At 46.1% G+C, this 21,210-nt stretch overlaps 1 protein-coding gene and 2 long non-coding RNA genes across 16 annotated transcripts in view; 2 read left to right on the top strand and 1 right to left on the bottom strand.

Moving 5' to 3' along the window:
• Positions 1-21,210, bottom strand: part of MAP6 (microtubule associated protein 6) — a 159,447-nt gene that overhangs the window by 23,463 nt on the left and 114,774 nt on the right. The gene's annotated exons all lie outside the window — the stretch shown is intronic.
• LOC122231345 lies at positions 1,499-6,387 on the top strand. 3 transcript variants are annotated; one of them, XR_006208540.1, is made up of 3 exons: positions 1,507-2,016; positions 3,636-3,873; positions 5,564-6,387. It is a non-coding gene; the product is annotated as an uncharacterized LOC122231345 (long non-coding RNA). The 3 variants fall into 3 exon arrangements; XR_006208541.1 differs by lacking the exon at positions 1,507-2,016 and adding an exon at positions 2,028-2,576; XR_006208539.1 differs by lacking the exon at positions 3,636-3,873 and having other exon boundaries at positions 1,499-2,016.
• LOC122231344 lies at positions 18,744-20,070 on the top strand. The gene is made up of 2 exons (XR_006208538.1): positions 18,744-18,927; positions 19,188-20,070. It is a non-coding gene; the product is annotated as an uncharacterized LOC122231344 (long non-coding RNA).

Here is a 21,210-nt window from a genome sequence, read left to right as displayed (position 1 = left end):
CCCAAAACAGGGTAAAATACATGCAGCTGCTGTTGGAGGCCACAGGGTCCCTCTGGTCTGCTGAGTGCGTGACATTTGTTGGGTCTGTTCTCATCTGGGGCCATGAGAAGCTGTGTTGTAGGAGAGGAAGGGCTGGGGTGTGAATATCTGTGGTTAGGTTCTTGCAGCTCCCTCCTCACCCTCACTGATAGTGCCCTGCTTCGGGGCTCAGAGATGGGCAGCACAAACAGGAGGCCACAGGGGATGGCAGAAAGAGCTGAGACTATGATGAAGACACATGGGTCCTAGCACCGCCTCTAAAGAGCGGCGGAGCCGGCTTCTCCCCTCTCTGAGCCTTAGTTCCCTCACTTGTCAAGAAAAGACTCAGACCAGACAATGTCTTTATGATGTCCTCCAAGCTCGGAGGCTCCCTGAGTCCATAAAGTAGGTTTGGGAACACTGAGCCACTTGCTGGTCATTGGACCTCTTGAAGGGAATTGGCTCGTTTGTGAGCTGAGTTTCTTAAGAGACCCTCCCCCAAGCTTCAGACTCGCCTTTCCACTGCAGCTGGGACCCCCACCTGGAGGCCCCACCAACTCAAACTCAACCCAAACCATCTTGTCTCCTCTGCCAAATTGTCTCCTTCATTCCCTCATCGGTCGATTTCCTTCTCCCATTCATTCACTCATTCACAAAACATTTACTGACTGCCCAAGGTCTGTCTGACAAGATGCTGAGCTCTGTGGAGGCCAAACTGCATTAAGAACAGGCTCTGGGCTCGAGATGTGGGAGGCAGAGGGAGTGAGGTTACTCCAGGACAATAAGAAAAGAGCCATGAAGGGGGGAGTGGTGAGCTTCACCTATGCCGGCCTGGGAGGGAGTCGGGGATGTTGGTTCTGGAGCAGAATCAGAGACGGGGCAGGGAGCCAGCCAGGGTTCTGGGCAGAACGAGGGGTACACAAAGAGGCTGCTGAGACACGGTCCTCGATGGGGACCTGCAGGCAGTTCGGGTGGTTGAGTTGCAGCTTGTGGGGAAGAGCTGAAGAGGCTGGACAGATCCTGAGGTCCTGCCAGCCATGCTGAGGGGATGGTCTGGACTGAAACAAGAAATCGCCAAATGACTCCAAGCCAAAGATGAATGTGGCCAGATCAGTCTGGGGAGAGAGAACTTTGGCAGCAGTGTGAATGGCAGACAGACGGGGAGAGGGGAGTCGGGAGGCCAGGCGGGAGACTGCGCAGTGAGCCAGGAGGAAAGCCGAGCCCTGAACCAGGACAGTGGCAGTGGGGACAGAGTGGTTCTGGGCCAAGAGGGAAATGGGCGGGACTTGAGAGTGGCTGAGCTGTGGGAGGCCAGGGTCAGAGAGGAACCTGGAGACTCCAGGATTTTGGTCTGTGGGTGGTAGGTGCTGCCCACTGAGACGGAAAACGTGGGAGGAGAAGGGGACTTGGAAGGTTGAGACCCGCCTGACTGTGTTAATGGCACCCATCTGGTCCGGCATCAAGGCTGCTTTATCTCCTTTTCTGTCCTCTCCTCCTCCCTTTTACACCTCCTTTGGCTCAACCAGTTACTATGACCTGACTTCCGAGCCATTCTGGCTCTCCACACCAGCCTAGAGCTGGCCCCGGGTCACAGTGGGGGGTGTGGCCACCCAGGACCTGTCTAAGGCTCCAGGCTGTCCCTCCTTCCTCCCAGCCTTCAGAACTCAAGAACCACCGAAGCCCCTCATACAAGGCTCACAAGTAACAACCCGGTTCCTGAATACATGATGGCAGAACCTGGAGTTCTCCACTCTTGCCCCTGCCTGCTTCCAGAATTAGGACTGAGATAGGTACACGCTGGCCCTGAAAACAGTTTCCGGATCATTTCTCCCAGGCCAGGCTCTGCAGCTTTCTGTATCTCTGCAGTGGCCCCTGTGGGCTGGCAAGTGTCTCACTGCGAGCATTATCCACGGGATACGTCCTCGTGGGATGTATCCTGACCTTAAATAACTAACAACCCTGACCTTAAATAACTCATCTTCCCATGAGGCCGTGTTGGTAAGTCCTATGATAAGTTTACTGGGATTACGATAGACTGTTAGGTTGAAGCCCAAACTCTGTTACTCAGAACTTTCGTTGAACTCTCCACAAAACTTTCCCCAGCCACGTGGAATAAGTAATCATATGTCATGAAAACAGAATTAGCTACCATTCATTAGTCACCTTTCATAAGCTGGAGGGTGGTTTTGGTCTGGTTTTGGTATTTTTCTCTATAACCCTTACAACAACTTTGAGAGGAGGTGGTTTTAGATCTCTAATACTACCAAAGGAAGGTAACCAAGGCTCAGAGAGGTTACGTGGCTCGCATAAGAGCAAACGGCTGGCAGATAAGCGGAGTTGAAGTGCGAGCCCACGTCAGTCAGCTTCCACAGGCCACATCCTTCCGACGGCACTCGGGCAACGGGCTGGAGCCGCACGGTGTTTGGCCTGTTCTCACTGGAGGTGCTCGTGCGGACTCAGGCCTGATGTCTGCAGTGCCATGGAGAGTTTATGTGACACACCAGAGCTCCTCCAGCCCTGAGCTGCCCCTCCCAGAGCACAATGGACCACATTCTCAGGTCAGTCGTGTCCAGAGCCTCTTGCCACAAGTTTACAGGCCCCTGTAACCATGGACTCCCCTGTCTGTGCAGCCAGATTTCAGCTTGATCATCCGTCCATTCATTCACTCACTCATTCAGCATGGGTGTGGCCTGTGGCCCACAGGGAGGAGTAAGCCCTGGTTGAGACGGCCACGGTTTAGTAGGTCGGGATCTGTCCATGTGTGACCCAAAGCAAATGGGACAGAGGGAAAGAGGGAAAAGGATGCTTAATTCTGAAGGGGGCACTGAAGGGTGTAGACAGAGAAGCGGACAAAAGGAATTCAGGCAGCAGTCCGAGTCTGTGTGGCAGGTTCAGAGAGCAGGTGAGCTGCTCGGTGTGAAGAGAGGTTCTCTGAAGGATGTCAAGGTGACCGGGCCGGTAGGAGCTGCGGCCAGGCTTACAGAGCCTGGAATGTCATGTTTAGATGCTTGAGCTAGGCCTGGGGAGCTGCTGAACGTTTCTGAGTGAGGCAGCCTATCGCTCCAAATTGCTGATGCCCTCCTCTCAGACTGCCCCTGTATTAATTATTCGTCAAGGCCCTGCTCTGGGCTCTCCTCTTCCAGGAGCCCCTCCTGGATTTCTCAGCAAAAAGTTTCCTCTCTCTCAGCTCCTGGACACTTTACTACATTGTCCAACTTTGTGGTTACCTATGCAGTTTCATGTTATTTTAATGATTTCATGAGTTTATTTTACCTCTTTTGAGGAATAAGATATGTAACAGAAAATTCTTGATGGAACCCTACCTTTGAGTCCAACCTCATTTGCATGGCTGCAAAGGGATGTCCTTCAACTTATCCTATGTCCAACTGCAGGTTAGGGGCAGAGCTGGGTGAGGACCCCATCTGTCTCCCCCTGCCCCGCCAGGGCCCTTCTCTCACTCGGGCTCCCACTCAGAGCCCTGCTCCATATCGTTCTCCCATCCTTCACAGGATTTAAGGGCTTGGCATCGGGTGAATATTTAATGGAAGTGGCTATTATTTGATTTCACTTCTGGTCAGCTTATGGCCCCTCTCCTGAACCCTTCCCTCCCTGTCCAGACGGGGCAGACACTCGCTCCTGGGAGGCGGGAAAATGTCCTGCCTGTACTCGTGTTCCAGTGCCCATCATGCTGAAATGAGTATGTGCTCGCAAGCACCTGACCCGGGCGGAGTCCCTCTTCATCAGGGACGGGGCTGCGTTTACCTGTGTTTCCCTGGTGCCCCGCACAGCACAGAGCGATACCCTCAGGATGTATTTGGAGAATTAAAGGAAACCAAGCGTTCCATTCTACTTCAGGTACTCACAAAGCTGCTCACACTTGGGGCTTCTATTATTGCTAAAACCCACACACCCCACATCCTTATGTCCTTGTAGGGAAGAGTTGCCCTTACGAAAGCAAGCATTTGGTGCCTCCTAAGCTTTCATAAAATCCATTCTCCCTAGATTGACAGGAGGCAGCTCAGAGCCCCTGGTGAGTGAAGCTGCCATAGTGGTAAAGGGCTGGGGGAAGGAAGGAGTCCCTCAGAATCAGGGGGCAGGAAAGGGGAGGAAAAGTTTGCTAACACTTGCCCGACACTTACTTCTTTTAGTTTGAACCCTCTGTGGATCCAACCTCCTTTTACCCTTTTAATATCTCTATGAGGTCACCGTTATTAGCCCCATGTTATATATGAGGAATCTGAGCACAGACAGGTGAAGAGACTTGCCAAACCAGTAAGCAGTTATTGAACTGTGAGTCTGTCTGACTCAAAGCCCCCACCCCTTCCACCATCCCACACTTGGGGCGGGTGTATAACCCACCTTCAAGTTCATGGCAGCTTCAGCTTCAGGCAGCGATCACAAGACAGCAATGCCCTTCAGCCAGTCTGGATGCCCCAGCCTGGGGCTCTGAGCATACTGGGAGGGTCCCACATCTGCAGGCTACTGTCCCTGGCATCCCAGAGATGTTCCTCATGCTATGGCTCCTCCTGGATCATGATGTGGGGAAGTCATGGGGACAGGATTTCCAACTGCATTGCCAAGGGCCCACTGTCCCCTCCCCAGCAGATCATTTGAAGCTTGATGCATGATTTCTCCCCTGCACAATCCCTGCAGGGGCAGAGAAGGGCTTGAGACCATGCTGTCCATCCCTCTGTGAGTGGGTAAGTTACACAGACAAGGAGGCCCAATCAGTATGTTCAAGTTTGGGTTTAAAGGACTCCTCTGATGGCCCCTGTGTGCTGGGAAAATTTGTGGAGAGAAACCTGGGCCAGCCCCCAACCTTCCACCAAGGAATGGCAGAGGCAGGCCCGAGCCATCTCATGGAGACTTGGTGGACAGGATGTTCCTAGGCTGTTCCCACAGGACCTTTAAACAGGTGCATACCTGCGTTCAGAGCAACTGCTAAAGCAGCTTGCTGACCAGGAAAAGTTTTTAAAGGAGTCAACAAATACCCTACCTTCACCTCCTCCTAGCCAGTCCCCACGCACCATCTCACTTCAGCCCTCAGTGCCTCCTTTCCCTGGACCACGGCATCAGGATCACAGCACCAGAGTCTCGGTCCCCCACCCCACTCTGAATCATCCGGCACATGCCATGGGAGAGGCCTTCCTCTAGCTCAGCCATGAGCATGCTACTCCCCCACTAACACGCAACAGATCCCAGTTGCTACGGGACCAAAAATAGTCCGAACTAAGGCCCCTTCTAGCCTCCTCGTGCTGTGATTCCTCAGGACGACACGCACGGCCCTGTGACTTGGCCCCACGTTACTTTTCCAGCCTAACGTCTTCCTCTTTGTCAGTCATTCACGTCATCATTTAGCGAGAACTTTCTGGGCACCCGGCGCTGTGCAAAGCTCTTTAAACAAATCACCGGATGTAGCAGCATCAGCCCCGTGTCGCAGGCACTATCACTGATTTTGCCAATGAGAACACCATGCTGCCCTTCCCCAAACACACACTGCACCTTCCCACCACTGAAGTTTTGCCCATGCTGTTCCTGTCTCCAGTCTGCTCTTCCCTCCATGCCTCCGGCTACTGAAATACCACACGACCATCCATGCCAGGCTCGGGTGCCCTCCCTTCTAGGGGTCTTCACCTGCCCCACGATTGCTTCGAGCTTGTTCTTCTCTGACCTTCGTCCCTCTGTAGCACTCACCGTGCTCTTAGAGGAGGTTACCTGTGTAGATGGCTTTCTTCCCACCCAAAATGTACAGGTATTAAGGATCAGGACCATCGTTTTGCACCTGTGTAATGCTCACTGTGCCTGGGCCAGGGATTCGAAATGCAGCCTTCATCTCACTCAACCGTGTGAACGGCTAAACAGGAAGTCTCCAGGCTGCCCCGGCCACAGACAGGGCACAAAGTTGCTACACAAGCATCTCATGGCATCTGGCATCCGTATCACTTCTCACCGTATGTCCACAAATTCTTGGACACTCCTCCTTTAGGGGTCCCGAATTCCCCTTCCTTTGAACGTGATTGGACTTAGTGACTCACTTTCAACACAGAATATGGTGGAAGTGTCGGTATGTAGCTTCTGAGACCGTTGCGGGCATTGCAGCCCCTGGCTTGTTTGCTTGTGGAACCTTCACACTGAGGACAGAAAGCTGCCCTGACCTGGGGATACTCAATCAACCCTTACGGAGAGGCCTGCGTGGCTGGGAACTGAGGCCTCCTGCTAAAAGCCATGCAAGTGAACCACCTTAGAAGTGGATCCTCAGCCTCAGGCAAGGATGACATCAGATGACATAGGGAGAGACCACCGGCTAAGCCATTCCTGGATTTCTGACCCTCAGAAGCTGTGGGAAATAATAAACATTTGTTGGCCTGAGGTGTTAAGTTTTGGAGTAATTTGTTACATAGCAATAGATCCTAATGCAGACCCCTGTTAGAAATTCTGCCTCTCATTAACAGGGGTTTAAAACACCCACGCTTCATTTCGGCAAGGCAGAAGGTACCGGTGTGAGCGGAGCACAGGAAGTTCAAGTTCCCAGCAGAACTGTGGCACCGAGTTGAACAAAAGGTCATGATCTGGTTGTAAGAAACTGAGAGGGACCATACTGCAGCCTTCACTAGAAGGTAGCAAAGCCTCAGCTGCAAGGGAGCTGATAATGCTGCACCCGCCTTGGGGCCAGAAGGGAAAAGACAGGCCCTCAGGAGAAAGTGATGTCTCAGAGCGCACAGCACATGCAGGTCTCAGGGACGTGCAGGCAGAGAGGTTAACAAGGTGATAAGCAGCATAGAGCCCAGGTCAGAACAGAGAAAATGGTTCACTGGCGATGGCACAGGCTCTGGAATGAGATAAACCCAGGCTCGATCCTGGCTCTAATCCTTGGGCCAGGCCCTCACCTGCTCTGAACCGCAGTGAGCTCCTTTGGAAAGGACTGATACAAGACCTACCTCACAGGGTCGATGTGAGGTTCAGTGTGAATGTATTCACTGGAGAGGCCCTGTCCGTGTCTATCAGAACTGCAAAGCCCACGGTGGATAACCGTACAGTCCACATATTTGGTTTTCATTACAGAGTTGTTTGTTCGAGAAAAATCATTGGGTATCTTCTACATTCCGGGCCCAGAGCTAGCAACATAACGTGAACAGGCAGAGGCAGCAAGTGCCTCTACTGAACTGGTGGTCAGGTGGGGAGACACAAATAATCACACAGTCAAATATCTGTCCCTATTGTCGTATTCCTGGCCACTGCGGTCCACATTCCGGTCCTAGGAGAGGGCACAGTTTGGGCAGCAGCTTCCGATGCCAGGTTTGTTTCTGAATGCATTTCACATTAGACTCGAACAAAGTCGCATTCAGTGAATGCCTGATTAATTAAATCTCCAATAGCGACTGTCTGTCGTACACAGATGTTCGCTTCTTAAGGACTTGTCCCACGTATGCACATTTTCTCGCCGTGATTCAAGGGGAGATACTGAAAGGGCAATTATAGGGGGGAGACTGAAGATGGGCGGGGAGCTGGGTGATTGATGAAGCCAGGCCCCAGGAGAGGGAGGAGGGCGGGCGTCAGGAGAATGGAGACAGGGTTTGGCCTTGGAGAGAAAGTGTTGCCAGAGAAGAGAAGAGGGGCTGCTTTTTCATTTCTGATTTGAAAAAGCCCACCATTTATAAGAAACGATGAAATAGAATTGTACAAGGAATAATTCGACTGCTGAGGAGAATATCTACATGTGTTAATTGGTACAAAGCACTTCTTGACAAAAGTAGGGATTTAGAATAATGGATTACTGCCAGCTACACTCAAATATAAATTCCACGTCTGCACCCATAAGGCCCAGATTTATTATGTATCTGGGTTCTTGGGAAATAAAATCCCCTCCCCATCCTCTTGACAACAAAATTTTCAACAACATTCCTCGACTGCTTTATGAAGAAAGAAAACCGTGCTTTTAAGCCTTGATGGACTAAAACCTTCCTACAGATTCTCATAGGTAATTTACGTTGTCATGGAAACGTATGAAGTCTCTGTTCAAAAATCGTGCCTACATTTGTGATATTAAAGGGTTCTCGAAGAAAGGAAGCAGGCTCTTTCATGAAATCTGATGGAGACAGTGAATGCTGTCGGTTGCCAAGCTATTGTCAGGAGCTGGGTCAAGGAAGTAGGATCTACAGATTACAAAGAAAAGAACACCTGAGCCTAGAGGGCTGCAGGGGGCCTGGAGTAGCTTGTCTCTCTTTTCAGAGGAAAATGGAAGATAGTTTCTCCCTGGCAGAAATGACCTGGTCAAGAGACGAGCTTTGTGATCCTTGCCTGTGTATCCGCTTGCATGTATCTTTCAGCTTCTTTTGTGTGAAAGGGAGAAAAGGGAATCTTAGAATGCCAATGTTCTAATCATTTAGGACCTCACCTCTTATCCATTAATATCCAGTAAACACATGCACCCAATATAGAATGGTTTCTTAAAATGAGGAAAGCATTCACTTAAATGCAAATAGACGTCTCGATGTAAAGAAAAGTTTAAAGCTAGTCTAATGTGAATAGAGAATGAGTGGAAAAGAATCCATCCTTTCCCTTACATGGAAAGATCCGACATGAGGCTGTTGGCAATGATGAGTGTCAGGGCTTGGGGTCCCTCATTAGGCAAATGGAGATTCCGCAGGTAACCGCTGAGTCCTGTTATAGGCTGCACGCGGCTCAAAGTCCCTGTGCACCTGGGAGATAGCGTCTCACACAAAGAAAGCCCATGTGTATAACATGTATAGAATTACGAGGACAGATAGCTAAAAATAAAAACTGCTCAATTAGGAGTCAATGCGTTTCTACACGAATTGATTTACATTGCCATGCTTACTAGGCGCTATGCTAGGAACTGCATGGAAGAAAAAGAGTGCAAAATAAGAAAACTACAGTCGGCAGGAGGGGGATGAGAGGGAGGGAGTGTGGTAGTTAAAATAAGTACACATTCAAATACACCCAGGCAGAAAAAAAAGGAGAGCTAGAAGAGAGCTTATAGGAAAATCACAATGACTCCCTCCTCACTCTGCCCCACCCCCCAATTCCCCATTATTATTTGAGTTTTTTAGTCATAGGAATTCTGGGGTGGTTGTGTGACGAGACCACAGAGCTATCCAGTTGAGGTTGAAAAGGGAAGGCTGAATTCCTCTGGTTAGTTGGGTCCCCAAAGATCTGTGTCCATTAATTGCAGAAAGATGGTTCCTTAGACAGGAAATGGAAACACTGAGAGTGTGTTGTGAAAGGTGGGAGAGAGTGCTGTCTCCTTCTGCGGGTAGACCTAGAATTCCGGGAGTACACTCCTATGGGATGAGCTCTGCGCAGTGCCAGGGACAATGTATGATATATCTAGTGAAGTGTTCAATAAATTTAAGTTTCCTCATTTTTTGTTTGGTGCATAGGAAGTACTTAGTAAATATCTTTTCAACAAATACAGCTGGTGCTGAAGAAAACATCACTTTATGACTTGAGACACATGCTAATTTACTCTTTAAAATGTAGCTCAATTATAAGGGAATATTAGGAACAACTTCATGTCAACACATTTGACGATAAAGATGAAATGGACAAATTCTTGGAAAGATGCAAATTACAAAACCGACTAAAAAAGAAATAGAAAAACTGAATAAATATGTATCAAGTAAAGAAACTGACTTAGTAATTTAAAATCTTTCCACAAAGAAAATCTAGCCCCAGATGGTTTCACTGGTGAATTATATATAACATTAAGGAAAAAGTAAATACCAATCCTAACAATCTCTTGTAAAAAAGAGAAGAAAAGAGAACACTTCCCAACTCATTTTAAGATGGGTAATACCAGGTATCTTTCTGACACCAAGCCAGTCAAAGACATTGCAAGAAAACTACAGGCCAACATTCCTCATGAAATACAAATATTGAAACTCTTAACAAAAAGTCAGGAAATCAAATTCAGCAATATATAAAAATGTTCAAACTCCATGAACGAATGAGGGGTGCCTGGATGGTTCAGTCAGTTAAGCATTTGACTTGATCTCACGGTTCATGGGATGGAGCCTGTCAGCATGGAGCCTGCTTGGGAAACTCTCTCCCTCTCTCTCTTCCCCTCCTCCACTGTGTGTTTTCTTCCCCCCCCCTCAAAATAAATAAATAAACATTTAAAACAACCCCCCACGAACAAGTGAGGTTTATCCCAGGAATGTAAGGTTGGTTTAATACCCCCAAGTCAGTTAATGTAATATACCATTTTCATAGACTAAAGGACAGAAACCACATGATCATCTTAATAGACACAGAAAAACCATTTGATAAAATCTAACACTTTTTCATGATTAAGAACAAGCTCAGCAAAGTAGGAAGAGACGAGAACTTCCTCAACCTAATAGATAGCATCTACAAAAACTCTATAAATAACATCATACTCAATAGTGAAAGACTGAATGCTTTCTTCTAAAGATCAGGAACAAGGCAAGGATGTCCACTACTGTCACTTCTATTCAACATTGTACACAGCCAATATAATAAAGCAAGAAGAAGAAAGAAGTACATCTGTCATTATTTATATAGAGATTAGAAAGAAGAAGTAAATCTGTCATTATTTATATACAATAAGAACTTGGATTTAGAAAATCCCCAGGAATCTACAAAAAGTACTAGAACTAGTACTAGTGAGTTTGGCAAGGTTGCTGGATACTCAATTAATGTACAAAAATTAATTCTATTTCTTTAGATTAGTAACAGACATCAGAAATATTTAAAAAAATCAAAATCCATTCATAATAGCATCGGAAAGAATAAAATACGAACAAGTTCAACAAAAGAAGCACAATGCCTGTAACTGAAAACTACATAACATTGCTAAGAGGAATTAAAGACCTAAAGGAAGACATATACCATATCCATAAATTGGAAGATTCAATATTGTTAAGGTAACAATTCTAGAAACAGATCTATATATTCAAAGCAGTCCTTACCAAAATCTCAACAGAAATTTTTGTAGACAATGACAAGCTAATCTTAAAAGTCATATGAAAGCATAAGAGATCTAGAATTGCCAACACAATTTTGAGAAAGAGAAACAGTCTGAGGATTTACACTACCTGATTTCAAAAGCTACAGTAAACAATACGTTACTGCATAAAGACAGACACATAGATCTAAGAACAAAACTAAGATCATTCATATTTTTTGCATACAGTAGTGTGTTGAAACTGGCTTATATTGGTTCACAGAACTAATTGTCAATTTTTTTAGTAATTGGGTGAGCTGATTATTACACTACTGGTAGCTTGAAATCAGCCATGTGAAGAGTCACATCAGGAAATTGACCAACGCTATAAATCAGGCTCCTCCTTTTTTCCAGAATGTTAGTGAAACATTTACCTTCATACCACTGCTCACATATGTGGTTTATTTATTTTTGAAAAATGTGTTAAGGTAATTCAATAGGGAAAATGATAATCTTTCCAACAAATGTGCTGAGAAAATTGGATATCCATGTGAAAAGAAAATGAATCTTAATTACTATCTTACACCATACACAAAAAAGTTAACTAGAACTGGACTACAGACTTAAATGTAAACCCTAAAACCATGCAACTTCTAAGAGAAGAAATAGAATAAAATCTTTGTGGTCTTGGAGTAAGCAAAGATTTCTTAGCTACGATACAAAACCCCAAAGCAATAAAAGAAAAAAAAGATAAAATTAGGTTAATCAAAATTAAACTTTTCACTCTTCCAAAGATACCATTCAGACAAGGTAAAGACAAGCCATGGTCCGAGAGAAAATATTTGCAAAACATATGTCTGATAAACTATTTGTATGCAGAATATATAAACATCTCTTAAAACTCAATGATAAAGCCAACAATCCAATTTAAAAATGGGAAAAATATTAATAGACACTTTACTAAAGATTGTCAACACCAGTAGTCATTAGGGAAGCACAAATTAAAATCCCACTAAGATACCACCACATACGAAAATGGCTAAACTAAAGAACACTGACAATGCTAAATGTTGGCAACAATGTGGAGCAATTGATCTCTCCTACATTGCTGACGGGAATGTAAAACAGAATAGCCACTTTGGGGAAAAATTATTTTTAAGCTAACCATACACTTACAACATGACCCAGCAATTCTACTCCTACATACCAAAGAGAAATGAAAATATACATCTACAAACAACTTATAGCTCAATGTTGGTAACAGCATTATTCATGGGAGCCAAAAAGCTGGAAATAACCCAGATTTTCATGAACTAATGAGTGAATAAAGAAAATGGGTAGATCCACACAATGGATTTACTCAGCAGTAAAAAGGAATGAACCAAATCGGATGAATCTCAAAAACATCAGGCTAAATCAAAGAAGTCAGACAGAAAACACTAGATAGTATATGATTCCATTTTTATACAATTTCTAGAAGAGGCACATTGTAGAAACAGGAAGATCCATGACTGCCTAGGCCTCAGGTAGGAGGGTGGGCTGATGGTAAATGAACACAAGGGATGGAACATTCTAAAGCTGTCTTTCAAGGATGCTTGCATCGCTATATTCATTTACTAAATCTCATCAAACTGTGCACTTAAAAGGAGTGAATTGTAGGTTATGTAAATTATATCTTAATAAAGCTATTATAAATCCAGTTGGAACATCTTCTTCTCTCACATCCCTCCCCTTGCAGGGAGGTGATCGCTTTCTGCTTTGTTGTCCTGGGACTTCCCTGTACCAGCTTCTTTGTCTGATTTCTCACATTATCTTCCTGGTTGTTTGTTTCCAAGCCCATCTTTGAGAACCTGGAGGGCAGAGGCGGCTTCTGAGCCATCTCTGTGTCCCTAGTGCCTGGTTTGGAGGCTCGAACAGTTCAGCAGGCACTTAAATCAGTGCTGCTGAACGAGCCGACACTCCTGAGTATACTTTCTTAATTGTAAAAGTAACACATGGCAATTGCGGCTGGTTTTCCATTTTTCTTCTTCCTATTAATTTGTAAGAAAGCTCCACAACTCCTATAGAAAAAAATAAAAGAGAGTAATTCTTCGTAACTATGTTTCCCTGTTTATCTTTTCTTTTATATATAGGGATAAATAAGGATATGAAAAATATCTATATCTATATATCTACATCAGAGAGAGGGAGATGGAGATCTGTATCCGTAGAGATATCCATATCTATATTCTTCATGTATCCATGTATAAGCTTTATATTTGAACATGGCCTTGTCTATCAACCTTCTCCTTTATCCCGTTTACTCCTGGGGTTAAGCTTTAAAACTTCCCTTATGCCACAATCACGTAAATAATTATCTGTAATCCCATTTTGCATGTTTGTTTCTTGCATTGAAATCTTTAAGCCACTGGGAATATATTACTATTTTTGTGTCAGCTGCTCGAGTGGGAAAGGCTGCACTGTCTCCATTGCTGGCAAGTTGGGGAAAATATAGCCTGACTCAACCCAGCAGGACACGGCTGCGTCTCCAGGGCTCCGTATCAGTTACATCACAAGTGCTCAGTGTATATTTGTTGAATATGTGAATTAATGAGCGAAACCTTAAAACTGCCATCCTTTGATCTAGCAAGGGATAAGTTTTCCACTTCTAGACACTTGTCATAAAGAAATAGCTGGAAAAGAAAGCATTTTTTCACGTATTACACACTCTTGATAATCACCCTGTGTGAAGGCAGCAAATTATTCCTTTGTTTGGAAATATGAATACATTTTAGGTCTGACAGTGCTGGAGCATGACCAAATCTCAGAAATTGTTAAGTAATGGGGAGCATAAAAATATTAAGTAGGTAATCCCCACGATGCCATTTTTGGTGCATTTAATGTCACGTTTGTTTCTTGTTGCTAATGATTCATTGGAAGTGATATCCATTAAATTCTGCCTTCGGCTGCCTGCGTTCCATCTCATCTGAGGTAATGGGAGCTGTGGGAGCCCGGCAGGGGAAGAGCCACCCGGCAGTAAAAGGGTGGGCAGTCTGCTGAGTGGAATTCTGGACTTCATTTACATTACAGGCACCACTAACCTCTGGTGGCTTCAGTGACTCTCTTTCTTTTTGCGACGCAATTCTATTTCCAGCAAGTCTTTCAGCAACCTGCTGGCTCTAAAGAAGGACATACTCAGAGGCATCAGAGTCAGAACAAACGTGAGACTATTTTTCAGGCCATGAAATCTGAAGGGTTGTGTCAAAAATGGGACCTAGGATATCTTCACGAAGCTGCAACGTCAAACTCAGTCCTGTTAGTCACTTGCCTGGGCCAGCAACCGGGGTCACGGTGATATGGCGTGGCACCTTTCGAGGCCAGTTGCTAAGGGGCAACGGGACAGCCAGGGCTGTTGGCTTCCTTTTTCCTCTCTCTGCCGGAGGTGGGAGGCACTCACACATATTCATGCTTTAACCTTCAGGGTGGCCCTGGAGGGCTGGAGTCTCCTGAGTCCCAGATTGGTGCAAGAATTTACTTGGGGTGTCTCTGTCAGTCAGGGCCAGATTTGAACCAGGTCTGTTCAACTCCAGATTTCAAGCTCCATAAGCTGCCCCATGAAGGCTTGAAACACTTTCATTAGTCTGTGTCTTTGCACGGACCTGTCCTTACCTTGAATTTTTTCTTTCCCTTTCCTACTGGGGAAAATGCTACTTCAAGATGCAGGTCAAACCCAGGCAAAGGAGACAGTAGAGAAAAAGATTAAGGACACAAACCAGCATAATTTACGGGGCCATCAGGAAAAGGTCTGCGTTCCTAAGAAAGGCAAGCATCACATGATACATTAGGTACCTGACTCTCCTGACTATGTCCCCACTGGTCAGCAAACATACTGAACACAATGCCTTTCATGCAGCAGGTGCCCAATATTTTATTTTATCTTTTACATTTTTTTAATGTTTATGTATTTTTGAGAGAGAGAGAGAGAGAGAGAGAGAGAGAGAGAGCACAAGCAGGGGAGGGGCAGAGAGAGAGGAAGACACAGAATCTGAAACAGGCTCCAGGCTCTGAGCTGTCAGCACAGGGACCAATGCGGGTCTCAAACCCACAAACCGTGAGATCATGACCCAAGCCGAGGTCGGATGCTTAACCAACTGAGCCACCCAGGCATCCCTGAACCAGTATTTTAAACATGGTTTTATGCCTCTGAGCCTCTGACAGGTATTCTGTTGAATAAGCATTTATGAAGCAACCCCAAGTAACTGCTGTTAAGGAACTTCCAGCTGAGTGCTGCAAGATGCTCTGGGAGGTCAAGGTTCCCATGAGAATCTGAAGGGTTTTTAGAAGATAAATAGGAGTTTTCAAAGAAGGGGAGACACTGAACTTCCTGCAACCTTCCCTGCTCTGGGCTTTCCAGGGCTATGTGCAGGAAGAACAGCACACCCATGAACTCATGAATGCAGCCTTAGCACTTGGACTTGTCTTAGTGGCCTGGCCTTCCTTCCCTGGATGGCCTGGAATGGCAGGGACCGGCCAGTGAGGTCACGAGCTCTCAGCTGGGGGAACAAAGCCCTTCAGAACACCTAGTCTTTGGGGGAAGCAATTAATATTTCATAGGAAACTTCCTTCACGTCAGTGTCCCTGCATTCTTTGTCATTATGCAGGTCACTGGGCTGGCATCCAGGTGACTGGAAATCCAGTGACTGTGAGGGGAGGGAAAAGAAGGAGTGTGTCAGGGCCTCTGGGGTACCAGTCGTCCCACAAAAACATGCCCTCATCTGTAATCCCCACAGCAGTGCTATAAGGCGGAGACTTTCCCCCATTTTTACAGAGGAGAAAACCAAGGCCCAGAGAGGCAAGTGATTTGTCCAAGGGCACAGAGCTAGTGCATGGAAGGGCCAGAAGTTAAATTCAAGGTGACTAACTACAGATCTGACATTTCCCTATCATCCTACATTAATCTGTTTCTATATACAAAACAAAATAGAACAGAAAATTTAAATATTACTTTTTTCTCTTTTTAAATATTAAAATAAAACATGGAGCCCCATATAAAGTGCAGATTAGGCACCCAGAAGGAAGGCACACTTTTGGCCATTGGCCATGGCTGTAGAGCCATGAAAGGGCCTCTGTGACCTCTATACCTGGAGGGTCAAGGCCAGACTCCGCACCAGCCGTGGGTTCTGGCCCTGCCACGGCCCACCTCCGCAGGCCCATTGCCTCCCACTCTCGTCCCTGGAACAGCTCAACCACAGGCCTGTGCTAGTCTGCACTCATACTCTTCCCTCTTTCGGGAATGCTCTCCCAGGCCTTACGCTCTTTACATCACCCTGCTCCAATGTCACCTCTGTGAAGCCATCACTGACCCCCAGACAGGGGGTCTGCCCAGCTCCCCCAGTGCATCCTTCCCCACCTCAACCACATCTTGAAGACAGCTTATATTCTCCTCTAGGCTGGAGGCCCCGAGGGCAGGAACTGTGCCCCAGGGTCCCACCCAGGGCCCAGCACAGAGCAGGCACTCAGACAAGATGCACTGAATGAACAGGATTGCATGAAAGTCACAGAACAGCAAAGCTGAACAGGCACCCCAAGACGTTCTCACCTTATTTTACGGTCAAGGATTCCACAAGGGGCAGTGGAGAGGTGGGGTGGGGTGAGAGGTGGGGTGGGGTCAAGTACCAGAGCTCAGACTGGACTCTGGAGGCAGAGGGAGCCACTCAAGATCTTAGAGTGGTGGAGTGATGTGATAATGTGGCCTGGGAGCCACTTTGGTTGTTTTTCGTTTTGTTTTTGTTTTTTCTTTCTCGTTACCTGTGGCTTATTTGTGAGCAAAACTTGAATTTATCCATTTACAACGTATTTTTTAATTTGTTGCAGCAATTACTTTCAAGACAAACATCTTATAACTAAGTAGAAGTTAAAAACAATGTAAAGAAAAAGAAATTGAGAACAATGTTATCAGACTTTAGTAGAGTAAAATCAATGAAGATTTCTTCCTACCGGGCTTTCTATGTAGCAAATTGATGTTTTATGTTTTAACTTAGTTGATTTCTACTTCTTATTTAGTTTTTCCAATTAAAAAGTACATAAAAACTTTTGTCTCTTTTATTTTTTTTAATTTTTAATGTGTTTTGTTTTGTTTTGTTTTGTTTTGTTTTTGAGAGAGAGAGAGAAAGAGAGAGCAAGGGAGGGGCAGAAAGAGGGAGACACAGAATCTGAAACAGGCTCCAGGCTCTAAGCTGTCAGCACAGAGCCCGATGCGGAGCTCAAACTCATGCAACAAACTGTGAGATCATGGCCTGGGGCGAAGCTGGACGCTCGTCTGACTGAGCCATCCAGGTACCCCAAACTTTGTCTCTTTTAACTAGGTTCTAGGGAGCCACTGTGTTTGGGTGAGTCAGACCACTTGGTGACAATGAGAGGCTGGGGACAGGGAGAGACTGGAGGCTACATCTTCACATATGTTCTATTTAATGATGGTGAATTAGAACTCACTGTCAATTCTGCTCACAATTTATTTCATTCGTTGCGTGCCTACAGCAGTTATAACATAGTTACCCTTTACTGAGGGCCTACAATATACAAGGTGCTTTGCCCTCATGATTTAACTTAGTCCTTAGCACTACCCTTTGAGATGAACACTATCACTTTCCAATTTATGGATGGGGAAACTAAGCTCAGAGAGATGAAGTTACTACCTGAGGCCTCAGAGAAATTGTGAGCCAGCCACTGCGTTAGCACCTGAGGATAACGGACAAGGAGCTCACGGTCCAGTCGGGGCCAGAGGAGACAAACAGACTTGAGTCATGTGGTATGAGAAGTGCTGTAGCAGAGAGAAACACAGCGGGCTGAAGAGGCCCAGAGCAGGCCCCCAACCACTCTTAGGGATGATGGATGAAGTCTCATTGTGACAGCTGGCAGAAAAAATGCAGCACATGTTGGAAATAGGCCTACCCTCCTATGACTTACTTTTCTCTTTTTGACTATGCAAAACCTAGGAAGCAATGACTGAAGGCAGAAGGATAAACATGCAGGGCATCGCTGCATGCGATTCAAAAATCATCTTCACGCTTGTGGTCATTTAACACAGAAGCTCCCGCATGTGACTTCCCAACAATGGGGACTGGCCCCACCTCTCTGCCTCAGGAAACTGTGGGGCCATTGAGGTAGTCCCCAGGTTCCTGAGGGAGACAGGGATGACAATCCAGCAGCAGATGGCTCCACACAGGCCCGCCACGTAATTAAGTTGCTGGAGAGACAGTGTAAAGAGATAAATGAATTAGTTGGGGGAGGGGGGGTCAGGCACCGAGGGTGCCGGCTGTAGGACAGCCAGCATCAAAGGGGGGTCAGGGACGAGACACCTCCAAACAGCCACCACTCTGCACTCGCAGCTGTGCCCGCGTGCACGTCTCAAGTGTGTGCACATGCGCTCTAGTCAAGCAGGGCGGCAGGGGGTTGGTGACAAAAGGACACGTAATTCTGCTTTAAGATTAATCATGATAATGGTGATGGCAGTGAAAACAGCTTACATTACAGAGAATCTTGCCAGTGCCAGGAACTGTAGGAAGTACGTTTATGCATTATCTCATTTAATCCTCCCAGAGACCTCACGAGGCAGGCACAGTTAGTACCATTCTCATTTTACAGATGAGGAAATAGGAGCTGAGGGTAGTTAAGTGTCGTGACCTTGGACAGCAGTAAGTGGAGATGCTGAGGTTAAACGAGAATAATACACTGAATAGCCGTATCCCAGGACTGAAGAGGGGAACTCAGCTGAGGCACAGAGACAATACCGCATTCCAAAGGGAGGCACGCTGTCACAATGCAGAATGCCAAAGGCTGAGAATAGTAACAGGGACAGGATATTGGTGAGAACTCTGTGTGCCAGTGAAGGGGCCACTTTCCCTCCAGCTGAAGTCAAGAGAGAGGCACAAGGACATCTGGATCTTAGGGGATGTGATAGTGACCCTCCTGAGTCAACAGGGACTCTCGTGAAAAATCTGAAGGTCAGAGATGGCTGGCTAGTCTGTCCAGGAGCAGAGACAGGGAGAAAGGGCTGTTCTGGGGGTGACTTGAGCTGTCTTGTGGTTAGGGCACAGAAGGTATGGTGCAGTTTCCCCAGGACCGGATAGCGTCAAGACAGCCACCCCAAGGGGCAAACATTTCAGAAGAAGCTAGAGGGACCATGGGATGCCCAGGGTGGAGGAGGGAGTGTGGAACCTGCCAAAGGGGATTCACTTTTATCCCTTTTATCTCTCTCCTGCAGGAAGAGATCCATGGTGGTGAGTGCGGAGGCCTCTAGAGAACCCAGCAAAGCAGCCACAAGAGACAGTCCATCTTGAAAGCCTGCTGGTCCAGAGAGCAGCAATCACCATGACCACGCCAGTCCCAGAAGGGCCCTTCCATTTCCTTTGCCTCGTGCTCTTGCTACCTGAACTCCAACACTGGGCAGGTTGGATGCAGGGTGAGGGATGGGACAAATGAAGTAGAGGCCCCACCGCGGGCTTCTCCCCTGGAACAGGCCAGAGCTGCAGGAGGAGAAGAGGGATTAACTTTAAACAGACTGACATGGTGACTATAACATGGGATGGACATTTGAATGACAGAGGACTTTTATTTACTGAAATTTGCTGTATGAGTTATAGAACTTGCCCAAATTTTCAAACAAGGGCAGCAGAGGAACCTGTCCCACAGAATAAATTTAAAAGGATCGTGGGAAGCAAAAATAAAGTCACCTTATAATTTGTTCAGTGTAAAAGTCACATTTCAGTTAATGAAAACTTACTGTATGCCAAAAGCTTTCATAATGGATTGACATACTTGGTCTAAATTCATCTCAGGCCAACCAGCCCTTCAAGATACAAGTTATTGTTTCTATTTTAGAGATTAGAACATGGAGGTTCAGGGGGGTAGAGTGAACTGTCTCAAGGCATAGAGCCAGCAAGTGGCTGCACAGGGCCCAAACTCACAAGGACTCCCAGTCTGGATCTTTCTATCATGTCTTTGCTTGGGACTGTGGCAGGTCAACCCAGTGCTGAAGAAAGTGTTTCCCAGGATGCGATCTTTTCTCAGCGTGCTCAAATCACAAGTGCATGTATTCTGAATCAATTCTGTGCTCGTGCATGCAATAAAGATTCCACTACAAAGGATAGACGGCTCTGGTCTATATACTGACACAAAAGGTACCTTTTTTTTTTTTTTTTTGAGGCCAAAAAGATTGAAGAGAAAACAGTTTATTCCATAGCTGCCATCACATGACTGTTTGTCAAAGGATTAATATAAACTGCAGTAGTCCTAACTAAATACAACGATGAAGGGGGCTAGATCTAGATCTGAGTTCAAGTTTGTAAAACATGGCTGGAGATACTTGGCGGGGGCAATGATGGTGGCGCATGGAGACGGGTCAGTGAGACAATGACGGGAGGGAAGGTCTGCTGGGTGGGCAGAAGGATGGGGTGAGGAGAAAATCGGTCAGGGAGAGTAAATCTTGTTGACACCAGAGCAGAAGTCCCAATTCTTGTTCCTAAGATGTATGTGTGTTTTATCATCTGTTGACACATTTTAAATACCCACAGCAATGAGCGTTCTAGAGCAAGGAAGAGACCAGGACCTGCCCTAGAGAAGAACGCTTAACAAAAGCCCACTGTGGGATTTCAAATCTGCGTGTTGTGAGTGTGTGCGTGTGCTGTGCGATTGTGACTGTAACCACTACCACAACCACCATCATCACGGTCCCCATGCTCTGTCTCAACCCTCTCCCAGAGTCAGAGAACTGGCAGGTGACTTGGGCTTAAATATATCCCACCTTCACTGGTGAGTCTTGGGTCTTTGCCTGGGGAGCAGAGTAATGCTGGCCTTTCACAAGGAGTTGCAAAGTATGTTTTGGAAGAGTTTGTGAAGGCGTGGTATTAATTCTTCTTTGAATGTTCAGTAGAATTTGCCAGCTTATCTGGGTTTGTCATCCATCGTCTTGGGCACAGTTGATGAATTGAAATGAACCTGTTTGTATAATTTTGCATCTTATCTAATTTATTATGAACATTTTACTTAAATAGTTCCAAGAAGCTACTTGATATATTATAGACTATTAGAAAAGTCTAGACTGAAGGCCAAATTTCAGACAATATATACCAGGACTTGAATTTTATAGTTGTGACCTACTAGTCAGTCCTAAAAAAAGTTCCTTCAAAGTCCTCCAGGCACCAAATAAAATTCACTCATCCGAGCCCTGCGCTGAGTTCCAGCTTCCTACTCATGTCCTTTCTAAATTCATTATTCATTAAAAGAAT

Source organism: Panthera tigris, chromosome D1 (assembly GCF_018350195.1).
Source record: "Panthera tigris isolate Pti1 chromosome D1, P.tigris_Pti1_mat1.1, whole genome shotgun sequence".
In the NCBI taxonomy this organism is placed as follows: Eukaryota; Metazoa; Chordata; class Mammalia; order Carnivora; family Felidae; genus Panthera; species Panthera tigris.
Note: the sequence above shows the minus strand (reverse complement) of the source record. Positions and strands in the feature narration are given on the sequence as shown.